General features: G+C 48.1%; 1 protein-coding gene across 2 annotated transcripts in view; it reads left to right on the forward strand.

Annotated features, from left to right (window-relative positions):
• Window positions 1-12,344, forward strand: part of GNAO1 (G protein subunit alpha o1) — a 147,163-nt gene that overhangs the window by 83,382 nt on the left and 51,437 nt on the right. The gene's annotated exons all lie outside the window — the stretch shown is intronic.

Raw genomic sequence — 12,344 nt, forward strand, 5'->3', positions numbered from 1 at the left:
ATGATCCTTTTAGGTGGTCCCGTGAGACATGAGGGAGAGGAAAGGCAAGAGCAGGGCGTCTGCAGGCAGGCATCTCGGCTGGCGCTGGGGAGCTTCTCCCCTCCCAGTCTGATATCAATCCCATAAATGATCTCGGGGGCATTTTACTGCGGCAGTCACTGACGTAAGGGCAGAGCGCACATTAAATAGCACCACGGCGGAGCTACAGACCTGCCCGCCTGCCCTCTTCCAGGGAGGGGAGGGTGCTATCAGACAGGGGTCACGGGGGTCACTGGTGGGATGTGGTGAGAAGGCGGGTCTGTGCTTTCCCCATGCCTGAAGCCTCAGGTCTGCTGTGCAGGCAGCTAGCTCGAAAGGCCGTGAGAGCAACACCATCCTTGCAGCCCTAGCAAAAAACCTAATTCTGCAGCTTGGGTTGCACGCAGATATTCACATACTGCACAGCTCTGGAAACCTTAAAAAACGGGTGAAAATGTGTTACTTTCTTAATGGGAAGAGGCGGAGGGATGCTCCAGTGCTCTGGCACCTCCCGCCTCGCTGCCCTGGGGTGTGGAGGAGAGGAGGCAGCTCCGGCAGTGGGAACCTGGCGTGGTTAAAATCAATAGTGTGTTGCAGCCCTGGCTGAAAAGCTCCTGGGACCCAGGAAGGCTCTGCCTTGGACAATGGATTATTTTTAACCAGCTCGAATCTTCAAACACTGTAGCTTATAAAAAGGGGAAAAGAAAAGAATAGCTGATTTGTGCAAGCTCCCCTGCTCCCATTAAGTCGGTGGAAGTGGTGTTATGCATTTCAATGGGGGCAGGACTGTGCTTCTCATGAGATAAATTGCACCCTGTCCCTTTGCATGCTCTGTGCAGCTAGTCCTGGCTTGCTCAGCTTTGCTCTTTCCTGGCCCCCCTACGAACACCCCTCCTTCCCTGATACGCTCCCCAGCAGATTTTTTTGTTGTTGTTGTCATTGAGCTATTCATTTTCCATAGGCTGCCTTCATTCCCGTGGCCTTTTGCAGCTAGGAGACAAGATGTTGCCTTGGAAACAAAGCCCCTCAGATGTTTGGAGTCTCTGGGATTGCTCTGTCTGCTCCCGAGTACTTTTAGGTTATTTTTATTAACCACACAAAGATGCAGCAGGCTTGTAGCCAAGGCAGAAAGTAGCCCTGGGAAGTGGAGGGAAGGCGAGCATCTTACTGGCATCACTCACTCCGCTGGGGATTTTTTTTTTTTTGCAATGCACCACAGACTGAATGCCTGCAAGAGAAATGGCATCTCCAGAGAGTGCTGCGCACGCAGGGCTGTTCCTGGGGCTGGGGATGGCTGTGGGCAGGCAGGCAGAGCCGCGGTAGAGCCAGGGAGAGACAGAATCACCAGGAGAGAAAAAGCAAAAGTATCAGAGAAGGGAAAGAGAAGAGGAACTATGAACGGCAGACGTTCGGATTTGTCGGGGTTTCTCACTTTCTGACCAACCAACGATGCCACGGAGGGACCACTGCACACGCCGCTGCCAAGGTGTACGTTGTGGCTATAGGCCAGGTCTACTTGTTTTAGAGAAAATCAGATTTCCAGACCCGTTAGACAACTGAAAATCTCTGCTCTGGGGTTTTATTGGCATTTCTGCTCTGTGCTGCAGGGCGAGTCAGGGGCAGTGTAAACAGACCCCCAGCCTGATCTTTGCTCCCGGCCCGGCGGCTGGAGCACACCAGCTCCTCCTGCCCCAAATCTGTCTGCGGGAGAGGCCTGACCCCTTCTGCAAGGGGGCTTTGGGAGGTGGTGAGATGCTGCACTGTTCCCCTTTCCCCTTATCCAGAGGCATCACTACATGACGCTGCCAAATCCTGATCCCTCCATGGAGAACATTTCAGAGTAGGCTTTTACTCCTTCTTCTGCAAAGACGTAAAAAAAGAAACAAAACAAAAGCTGATTAAAAGAAGCTCCCTAATCCCCTGCTGGTACTTGAAATATTTCCAAGCCAGCAAAAGCATTCCAGAAAAAAGTGAATATACATTATTTTCCAAAAAATAATCAGTACAGTATTAAGCCTATGCCTTGCTACTCATGTCAACACAGTCCTCTGCTGTGTACAACCACGAGGGAGGGCTTCCAGCTGCAGCGGCTGCGTGACTTGCAGAGCCAGGGAGGCTGGCACAAAGAGAGAGGGAGCAGCAGAGGGAGAAGGAAGGAAAGCACTGAGACAGGATGGGCCTCAGAGACGGCGGGCGAGGACTGGCAGTGTCACACCCGCAGAGGTGAACACCACCAGCTCACAGCCACTGAGAGGTTTGACCATGGTGCTTGAGATGTTGCAGATATTTCCCTTCCAACTACAGACAGGCGCTGGTGCCATCCCCACCATTTTGTGGGGCTCAAGGTGCTCTGCAGTGCAGCAAAATGTTTTAGGGGTGATTCACCCTATATTCCCCATGTGTATCACATCGGATTACACACAAAGAAGCAAGTTTGCTGTTTCGTGGCATTTTCCATCATAGCTGAGATTCACAGATGCCCAGGCTAGCAAGATGCTCACAGATTTTCTTATCCCTTCTGGTGCATCCTCACCAGAGTGAGGAAGTCTGCCTCATCCTTGCAAATGTCATAAATGCCAGGCGTGTTTTTTCCCATTGTTGCTGATTTTCCTTGTCAATACTACATGATGCCATGGTTACAGAGATGTAGGACTAATCCATTGACAGCAGGTTATGGGCTTTTTGTTTTTGGCAGTCTTTGATGCTATATTTATGCCAGAAGAATAAATAATAAATACACACAACAGCATCAAAGATTTCTTCTGGGCCCCCAGCCTATTTCTGCCTATCCTTGTTAAGCAGTTATAAAGATATTTCTCTGCCAGATGCTTATTTTATGGACTATCCTGTCATCTCATGCTGCACCTGAGATCCCATTTATCCATTCTCTCTGAAAAGAGCAGTTAATAAAAGAAAGTTCCTGTTAATAGCCCCACGAACAGCTTCCCCCTGAATAGCAATGGTCACACCCAACCCACCAGATTCCTCTCCTTCCCCTCACTCTGCTATCACTTTCTCTCTTCTTCCTCCTCCCATCCTCTCCCTACCAAAGTGTTAGGAAACTTTCCTGATGTTCTTGTAAGGAAAATATAGGACAATTTTTCTCTGCAGCAACCTGAAACAATACATAAGCGAATCTGTTAGTGTACAAAGTGCCTCAGCTCCAGTAAGGAGGAACTTGCTGGGGGTTAGTCTCTGTAATCCCTGCTGATCAAAAGAAGAGCTCCTCCGAGCCTGTTACAAACACCTGAGTCTTGATTTTGCAGGAGATACAGCATCATGGGAGAGATTTAGCTACAAATTTGTCTTTCATCCGCTCTAAACTCTGGGGCTCCTTCTAGGCAGCCACAGGCACCTCGACCAGCCACTTCTCAACCTCAGCCCCAGCAGATGCAGCTTCCACTCGCAGCAGGACCTCAGCCAAATGCTCCTCCACCCCCAAGTCTTCAAAATCCTGGTCCTCCCTGCAGAAGAGGGTTCATAGGCAGCTGGAAATTAAGCAGGAGGGAAGGTAAATGAAGGTTGTGGTAGTAAGAAGTTACAGGCAAAATTTGACTAACCAGCCGCTCAATGAATCCCATCTCATTTCATCCCATCCCCTTCATGGCGTTAATATGACACCTCCTGAGACCACAGAGGCCTCCAGGGTCATCCTGCGGCTCCATCGCTGCTTGTGCGCAGCCAGAGTCCAAAAAGCAAAAAGTTATCAAACCAGTGCAGGCAAAGGCATTAAGCATATGCATTACTTGAGCAGCTTTCTTGGGTATCTGCATTGGGAACTGCTGCCAGTGACAATCCTAAAACAGCCGCAGGTTTGCACACTTCCATTTGCACACTTCCGTTGTCTCTTTTTATAGAGCTTCCCCAGAAAATATCGATGTGCAATAGGCAAGGCTGAGTAAAGCAAAGCACTGCATTTTTTTAGAGGCCCTTCTTCCCAGAGTACTTCTTTAAACAAATAAGGGAAACTTGCTTAAGTTTGCAGAAGAAACTCAGTTCCCAAAGTGCCCTCCCTGCCTGACGCGATGCCCCGTTAGTTAATATTTAGCAAATTGCTGGGACAGCTCTTAAACCACAGTGCCAGTGTGACCATGTAGGTGGTGGAATTTCCATACCCTGTTTTGCTCCTACAAAGTCCAAGTCAAACCTAAGGAAAACCCTTTCCTCTGCACTCAGCAGTGGTCATCTCGTGAGACATTTGGTGAAAGAGTACAGGACTGAAAACCAGAAAATTTGAGGTGTTGAGAATCCAAATTAAACCAGCAAATAAGTGGTGAATGAAGGACTCCTGATAAGAAAGTTCTTCTTGTACTTATTACTAGACCTGGACAGAAATGTTTACTGAACTTGGTAAAAAACCACCATCTTAAAGAAACCAAAAACATTTATAAAATCTGGTCAAAATCTACAGGTAATTATGGCCAAGAGGAAATTATGTGAAAATTTGGAGAATTTTTCAAAAGGATTTTGCATTCCTAAAAAGTCAAAGTGTTTTGTTTTCATTCATTTTTCCAGCTTTTCATTTGGAAACAAAGTTTTTATTTAAAAATTGACCTACATTTAAAATAATAGTAGACCCCCTCAAATAACTCGAAACAAACCAAGATATTTTGGGAGAGCTCAAAGCAAGTGCTCTGGCTGGATGTGAAATGAAATTTTTCGGAGGATTTTGGGCCCTCAGAAGAATGCAGAGGAACATGTTTGATCCAAGCCGATTTTTCACACCACCTAATTTTTCGGTTCTGCTGCCAAGTGGAAAATCCAGTATTATTTGTCTGCTGTGATACCTGCTCTCAGACCAGCAATGCAAGAAATAATTTTGAGACACCCTGTCAGGCAGAAGGCTTGGGTATGGACACCAAACCCACCAACTGCTGTAGCTGTTTCAGTGGTGAGCAGTAAGACATCCCTACCCAGATATCCTAGTTATGGGTTACAGAGGAGAGAAGAAGCAACAGCGAGCTGAAATTTAGCAGGATTCAGGTGGGAGGATTTTTCCTCTCCACCTTGTCTTTTAAGTATATATCTTCAACACATCTTACCAAGTAAAATAGGACCATAAAATGAAACAAGGCTCTTTCTGATTGAAACACCGTCGCTTTCTTCAGCGACAGATGACTGTAACCCACAGACTTAGTCCTTCATTGTACGAGGCACTGATAAATCTGCTAGATTAATTGTAGAGTGGAGATTAGCACCCACCATTCAGCATCAAGCTCTGAGCATTAAACTAATTACTAGGTTCCAGCGCTGCACAGCTTCCCAGCAGGAAGGCTCTGCCCTATAAATCATCATACATGAGCAGCATTTAGCCAGAGATGTTAAAAAAAAATCCGGCTTTGTCCTGGGAATACTCCCACCATAGGGGCTGGTTTCCCTTTCTGTTCCAAAGACAAAGCCCGTTTCCCACTTTGTGGTGGGAAAGCTTGGGACAAAACTGTGTCCTCTCTGCCCTGCCACCCTTATGCAGTCGCCCAGAGGCATGTTGGTGTGGAAAATCTTAAACTCAGAGTGGAAGATGTGCAGGCTAAAGCTGTCGGGAATTCCCAATCCCAGAGCGGGTTCCCGGAGAATTGCCATCACTCCCACTCTGCTCATCCTCAGCGATCTGCTTTGCAATGAATGTAAAATAGCCATTTATTTTACAAATGCCCGGAGCTGATGCAGCTTCCCCACCTGCTCTCCCACTGTGGATATCAGGCATTTCCCTGCCATTTACTGCAACACAAACACTCCAGTGCCGTTACGTTTTATGGACTTTTACCCAGCAGAGAGGATTTTACAGAGAGAAGAAGGGCAGTAGACTGCAAGGATTTTTTCTCTCATCTTTATGTGTTTCCAGCCTCCTCTTCAGCACCGCAGCAGAGTACTTCCCTGTGGAGCATGAAGCCATGCGGCTAATGTCCCCCATCTGTGACTCTCTCTCTCATCCCCTCCCTGGTGGGCAGTGCTGCCTGTGCCTGCACGGCCTGAAAGTCGTCAGCGAGGAATGATGTTTGGGCTTGCAGGTCCTGTACCCAGCCCTTTTGCTCAGTGCTTGTAGGACAGAGGACCCATCCTGCCTTTGGAGGGATGCTGGGGGAGTTTGCAGCAGCTCTTGGTCTCTCAGGGATGCCGTCTTCTCGAATTAGAAGTGTCTGGGACAGACAGAGTGCCTTTTTCTCACCTTCCATTGCAGCTAGTGGGTCAGGACCTATTTTGAGACCATTTAACACATACTTTCTGGCTTTCCCATCCTTGCTTGGAAAAATCAGGTCAACTGTCCACCATGTTTGTCTTGCCCAGCTCAGGAGCTTTTCTGAGCTCCTCAAGAACAGGGGAGGACCCTACAATTTCCCCGAACGAAGCAAATTTGGGAAATCCCTCTTGCAGGTTCAGTTCTATGTTGTTGGGTGCTGGGTTTTTCCACCTCTCTGGTGAGTGAAGTGCTATTTCCTACAGGACATAGGACTGTAGGAACTCTTACAATGGTGGTGCCCAACTGGCAGCCCAAGAGCTTACTCTAGTCCATGAATTATCCAGACCCTGGATTGCCAGATAGTCAGTAATCCAAGCAAACAGGGAATATTATTGTACGTGTGTTGCAGGAGGAGAAAAGAAGTTTATACCCACATAAAAGCTAGGAAATTTTGTTTGATCAACTGCAGTATGATACAGAATGAGTAGGAATAAAAGTAGTACCAAACACAAAGCAATTGGCCTGCTTTTAGAGCCGTAATAATCTATAATATCTGTCCTGCTCAATGTCTCCCTAAATAGGAAGCAGCAGACAGAAAAAATGAGCTGTAACAAGGTTTCAGGATAGAGATCCTAGACCAAGTACCAGACACACAGAAGTTGTTTGGCCAAGACAGTCAGAGGTGATGGGACCTTCTTGGCTCCAGAAGGATATGAAAACCAGGGCTTTACTAATTGCTAGCCAGACAGCACAACCTCAGGAGGAGATCTGCGCGTCACTGTGGCTGTCAGGTTATGTTTTCTGTACAAAATAGCCTGTCTGCTCACAGACAGGCAACAGCCCTTTGGCATTGTACCCAAGTCAACCAACCTTTTTGTGAGCTGTTTTACACAAGCAGTGTAGAAGATGACTAGTGTGACGCTGTAGAAAGCCAACCATCTCTAACTTAATTTGTTAGGCTTAGTTTTGCTGTGTGATGCAAATTGCTAGAGCGCGCTACACTGAGCTTCACATCAGCGCAAACCCATCTTTCCCAGACCACTGGGATCTACGTCAGGAGCTTTCCAGATCTGCCTCCAACTAACGAGTGCAGAAGGGATGTAGCTTGGGTGCCCACCTCAAGGTGTTCTCTAAAGGGATAAATTTAAATAAGCCACTGGATAGTTTTTTACTAGCTCAGGACCTTCCAGGGTCTCTCAGCAAGCCAAATGCCAAGCAGAGGTGGGAGGCCTTTATTAAGTTTTCTGAAGGTGGATGGAAGAGTGGAGGAGGAAGGGAGAAGGTTGTCTCTCCTGTGATGCACAGCAGCTACTTCATGCCAGACAGATTTCCACAGATTCAGAGGTCAGCTCTGAAACACAGATGTGTGAGAAAGAGGGAAGAGTGAGGGGGAGAGTCATACGTGTAGCTATTTATTCAGCGTCTACAAAACCTCCTATGGACTTGGAGCTGGGCCCTGGATGTCTTTGGAAGAGGCGTATTCACCAGCTCTGCTTTGTTTCCAGAATTCATTCAGGCTGCAAATGCCGTGAAAATAACTGGCTTTTGCTGTGATGCAGCCACGCTTCAGCTGGGAAGCAGGGCCCAGATTTCTGAGATGCTCTGTAAGGAGGAGGAGGTTTTTCAGTTTATGAGCCACGTTCTGCCCCCAAGTTACGGGACCGTGTTTCTCACTGAAGTAGCAGAGGCACATACCACTGTGCCCTGAGGTCAGGATCTGGGTCCCCCAAGAAGGTCCCCATCCTGGGACGTCCTTTGTGGGTGCTGGATGCTTTCAAGACATCAGTTTGATTTCCCCCAAGTTCCTCACTGGTGATGGCCACTACTTTTTTCACAAGATTGCTAGTACCGTGTCTCTGATGTGTCTTGCGCCGCCAGCAAAATGCAGTGCTTATCTTTTCCCCCCGCCACATGGATTTGCTGAAATGTTCTGAGATGCAGCTTTGAGTACAACCAGCCACCAGAGGAAATTGCCCCAGTGTTAACCTTTGAGATAGGCTGAGTGACAAGTATGATTAATCAGAGTAAATAACAGCAAAAATGATATTTACTGGGATTTAGTTCACCAAAAGGAAAGCACGGTACAATATGACACAGTAGGTCAGCTCTCCTGTGGGTGTAAGTCAGTGCAGCTCTATAGGGTTTGGCAGATTTGTACCACATAAGGCTTTGCCTTTCCCTTAAATACTCCCCTACCAGAAAACTTCCTTTTTAAAAATAAGGAAAAAAAAGTGTCCCCTAGTTAGTGTTCAGACAACTTCAGAGGATCAGAGCCAGGATTTACCCTGGGATAGTCAGAGAGGTGGGGACCCGAGTCCCACTCCAGCACAACTCTATGGCAGGCAGGGCAGCAACAGCTCTGCTGGTACCTTTGTGGGCTCAGATCATGGCTGGTGGTGGGAACAAATAATTAGGGGTGGTCTATATCAACATGATGAAGTAACTTGCTTGCAGAGACAAACATGACTGCCAGTCACACCAGACTGCTAGGAAGAGCCCCTCTCCCTTCCAGCAAGGTAACAAATTAATTGGGCTATGTGGCTGTTGCAAGCAAAGTCACAAGTTTGCTTGCTGAGCACAGCCTGTGTGCTTGGTGACAGTGACATATGGGAGACAATTAAGTAACTGCGGTTATGTCCAGGTTAGTGAGAAAACAGATCTCCTTATGAACTGGATTTATACCGTGTGTCTGGTGCAAAGGTAGCCACACAACCCAGGGTTAGAAAGGAGACACGCTGACTTCCCGCTGAGTTTACAAGCTTCTTGTTCACATCTGCCTATGGATTTCACTGTCGTATAAAACCCCACCCTGCCCTGGCCCTACAGAGCCCCCTCCATTCCCGACTGGTGTGGAGGTTTGTTCCTTTAGCGAAGGCTTATTTGGTCTTTTAGCTTGATGGCCAAAGCCTGGGTGTATAATTTACCATCCCAGGGTTTCTGAGTTCAGCTGTTTCCTCAAGCCAAGCCCAGCCAGCCAGCTCTAATTCTCCCACTGTGGGAGGACACGTTCAGCATTCAGGAGTGACACAGAGCTGAACAAATCCTGCTCTCAGTAAGAGACAACCCAAAGGCAATCAGCTCGGGGGTTAGGTTTGACCCGCTATGGAAAACACTGGCCGTTGGGAAGCAGCAGCAGGCTGCATGGGAAAGCTGCAGGGGTGGGCTGGGGTGCTCCTATGGGATGAGAACCAGCCTGAAGGAGACCAGCCCAACCCCTTGCCCTCCTCCCAGCCAGCGTGTACTGAAGGGACAGGAGACAGAGCAGCTGGGAAAAAGCAGAGGCAACAATGGAGGAAGCAGCCCTGCACCATGTTGCGGCTCCTTCCAGCAATCCCAGGGACAGAGAACTGCCTATTTTTAGCTCCTGAGGTAGCTGAAATACCACCATGATATTCATTAACGAAAACCCCTTCAGATGGGAACTGCAAGGCAGGAGGTTGGGGGGGGGGGGCTGGTTGTTCTGTTTTGTTTTGCTTTATTTAATTGCTGGCTTCAGTACAGAGGCAGAGCATGGCAGGAGGCTCGGCTCCTCTCACCTTGGGAAAAGCAGGAGTGCCAGACCCAGGGGAGGTGGGAAGGAAAAAGTCAATCAGGCAGTATTTAAAAATCTACCTGCTGGGCCCAGGGGGGGCTGGAGATTTTAATGTCATTCCCAGCTTGAGATGCAGCCTGGAGAGTGAGAAAAGAAAGGGGTATCTTCTTTTCTTGGATCCTTAATTGCTTGTTAAATCCTCTAACAAATGCCTGAACTTCTGGATGGCCCCATGCTCCTTGACAGAGGGGCTTCATCCTTGGCAGGGGGGAGGAGTATTTTCAAAAATACTCGTTTCACCTGCTTTTTCTGGGTCTATAAAATTGAGAGTTCAATGGTTCACTCTGCAAAATAAAACTAAGTCTGGAATATTTGTATTACCATTCAGCAGGAGCAATAAACTTACCTACAAGCTGTTCCCCTGCTCCAGCCTGTGGACTCGGCCTGCCCTGCAGGCAGCTGCCCGCACTGCGGGAGCAGAACCTCTCCCATCCCCAAAAGGGACCTCCAGTGACTGCAGAGGAGCATGTACCAAAATAATCCCCTGCTTGCTGTACGAGCTCAGCTCTGCCTCTGGCCCAAGCAGACCTGATAACCACAGCCAGAGATGCCTGTCCCTGGTCACTCTCGTTCTGTCCTGTCATCACTGATCATCTGTGTCTTCTGCTCAAACCCTCTTGTGCTGCGTCTTAAATCACAAGGGACTGCCACAAGTCTCAGTAGTGGAAAAGGTGAGGTAGCTATTTCCCAGCACAGAAAATGTGACGACCATGCCATTCCCCCTGATGCTTTGCAGAAAGCGACCTGCAGTTAAGTCCACAAAGCTCAGAAGCAGCCCAGCCCATAACAGCTGGAGAGATTCAAATGTGCTTTGCCACACAGACAGATGGACAGATCTGTGACTTACACCTATAATCCCCTCCAGTAGTCAAGATAACATACAAAAGACCTCCTTCCTACCTGACTGAAAGCATGGATGCTTTTTCTGCACCACCCACATATAACAGGAATACACATATATCAGGAATACACAAATAACGGGGCCACACCAGACCACAGCCCCAAGCGGGCTGACCATTAGCAGGCTTTATGTTATTTAGAGTCCATGAAAAGAGCAGAATTACAGCTCCAGCAGGGCAGGCAAGCCGTACTGATGATTTATGAATATTCACTGAGCTCACGAAGCACTCCGGGGCAGAAAACAAGCTTTTGAAATTAACTGAACTCTTCAAGGTTCTTCGTTTGTCTTGGCTTTGAGGTGTGAGTCACCAATGCTATTTCTCCAAACCGAGCAGAGTCTGCACAGAGGGCTGGGAGGATTCCTGGGCACTAAAATATGAAGTTAAGTATTCTGTGAGAAAGACTTTTTGTTCATAAAGTCTTCAAAGCATAGAGACTCCACCCCATTAAGTTTTATGGGTTGGTGTCTCCGTACAGTACTGAGACTTCTTCAGCCTGTAAAGACTGGATGATCAGGGGCCTTGAGGCTCTTTCTCTGAGCATTGAAGTCTCCAGCAGCTTCAGTCTCAGTGCTAGCGGTTTGGTGCCCTGCGATTTTTCAACAATTTCAGTGTTCAGTAAAGAGAGACTTTTGAGTTTTGAGGAGTTTTGATCCTGGCCATGCAGGATCCTGGCCATACACCTTGTCGTTCCCACCCAGGTTATTGTGGTGCTCTTCAACACTGGTGCTCCTCCACTTCTAATTGTACCCATGACCTAAGAAATAATCTGCTTGCCTTGCAAGCCGTTGGGCTGTTCCCACCGTAGCTGCTAAATCTGAGCATCAGACAGGAGCAGCAGCAGCACCTGACCGGGCAGAGGAGCAGGGCCCGTGGTAGCCAGGGAGGATGTAGGGGCTCCTCCAGCAGGAGATGCGCGGGCTCCCTGCGGGTCACTCACCCAACTGCGGGTGGCTTTGTGCTCATGAGTCAGGTCACTGTGATGGACAGGGGTTGTTTGTCTGTGGGACAGTGACAGCAAAGCACGGGCACTGCCTGCACTCCCCTTTGCAAGACTCTTGTTTCTGGTCAGCATTTGCTGATTTAGACCAGACGCCCTGGAAGGCGAAGACTTCCGCCTGCATTTGTTCAAGAATGGGTTCGATCTAGCAGACAAGAGAAAAGGTAATAGAACAAGGAGGTTATTTTCACTAGTTTGCTGTAAGCACATGTAGGGAATAAGACCTCCTCTTTTCCAATTAATTATAACAATAATAATTGCTTTTGTTTCAGCTGGTAGAAATACGAGACTTCCAAAATTCTCAAAGCAATGAAAGAAAAGCTCTGCGGATTAGCCAACACCCCTGGGGTTTCAGGAGTCTGTGGGGGGTGTGGGAGATCCACTTTGCAAAGCAAGCAGAGGTGGGTCATGAATTTGGGTGTCCTGCTTTGCAAATGAGTGAAGCATCAGCCACTGTGGACTGTTACAGCGGGGCTGAACTCAGCTATTCCAAGGCTGTCTAGACGTTCCCATCCTAAATCTGAGACATCTTCCGGACTTGTGTTGTGTCAGAACACTATCCTCCAGGAAAAGTTGCAGTTCCAGTGAATCACATTTTTCTCACCAAAAAAGATTCCATCTGAAAATGGCCAGCTGGCCCTGCCCTCACTGCCATAC

The sequence above is a fragment of the Strix aluco genome, chromosome 14, assembly GCF_031877795.1.
Source record: "Strix aluco isolate bStrAlu1 chromosome 14, bStrAlu1.hap1, whole genome shotgun sequence".
Taxonomy (NCBI): domain Eukaryota; kingdom Metazoa; phylum Chordata; class Aves; order Strigiformes; family Strigidae; genus Strix; species Strix aluco.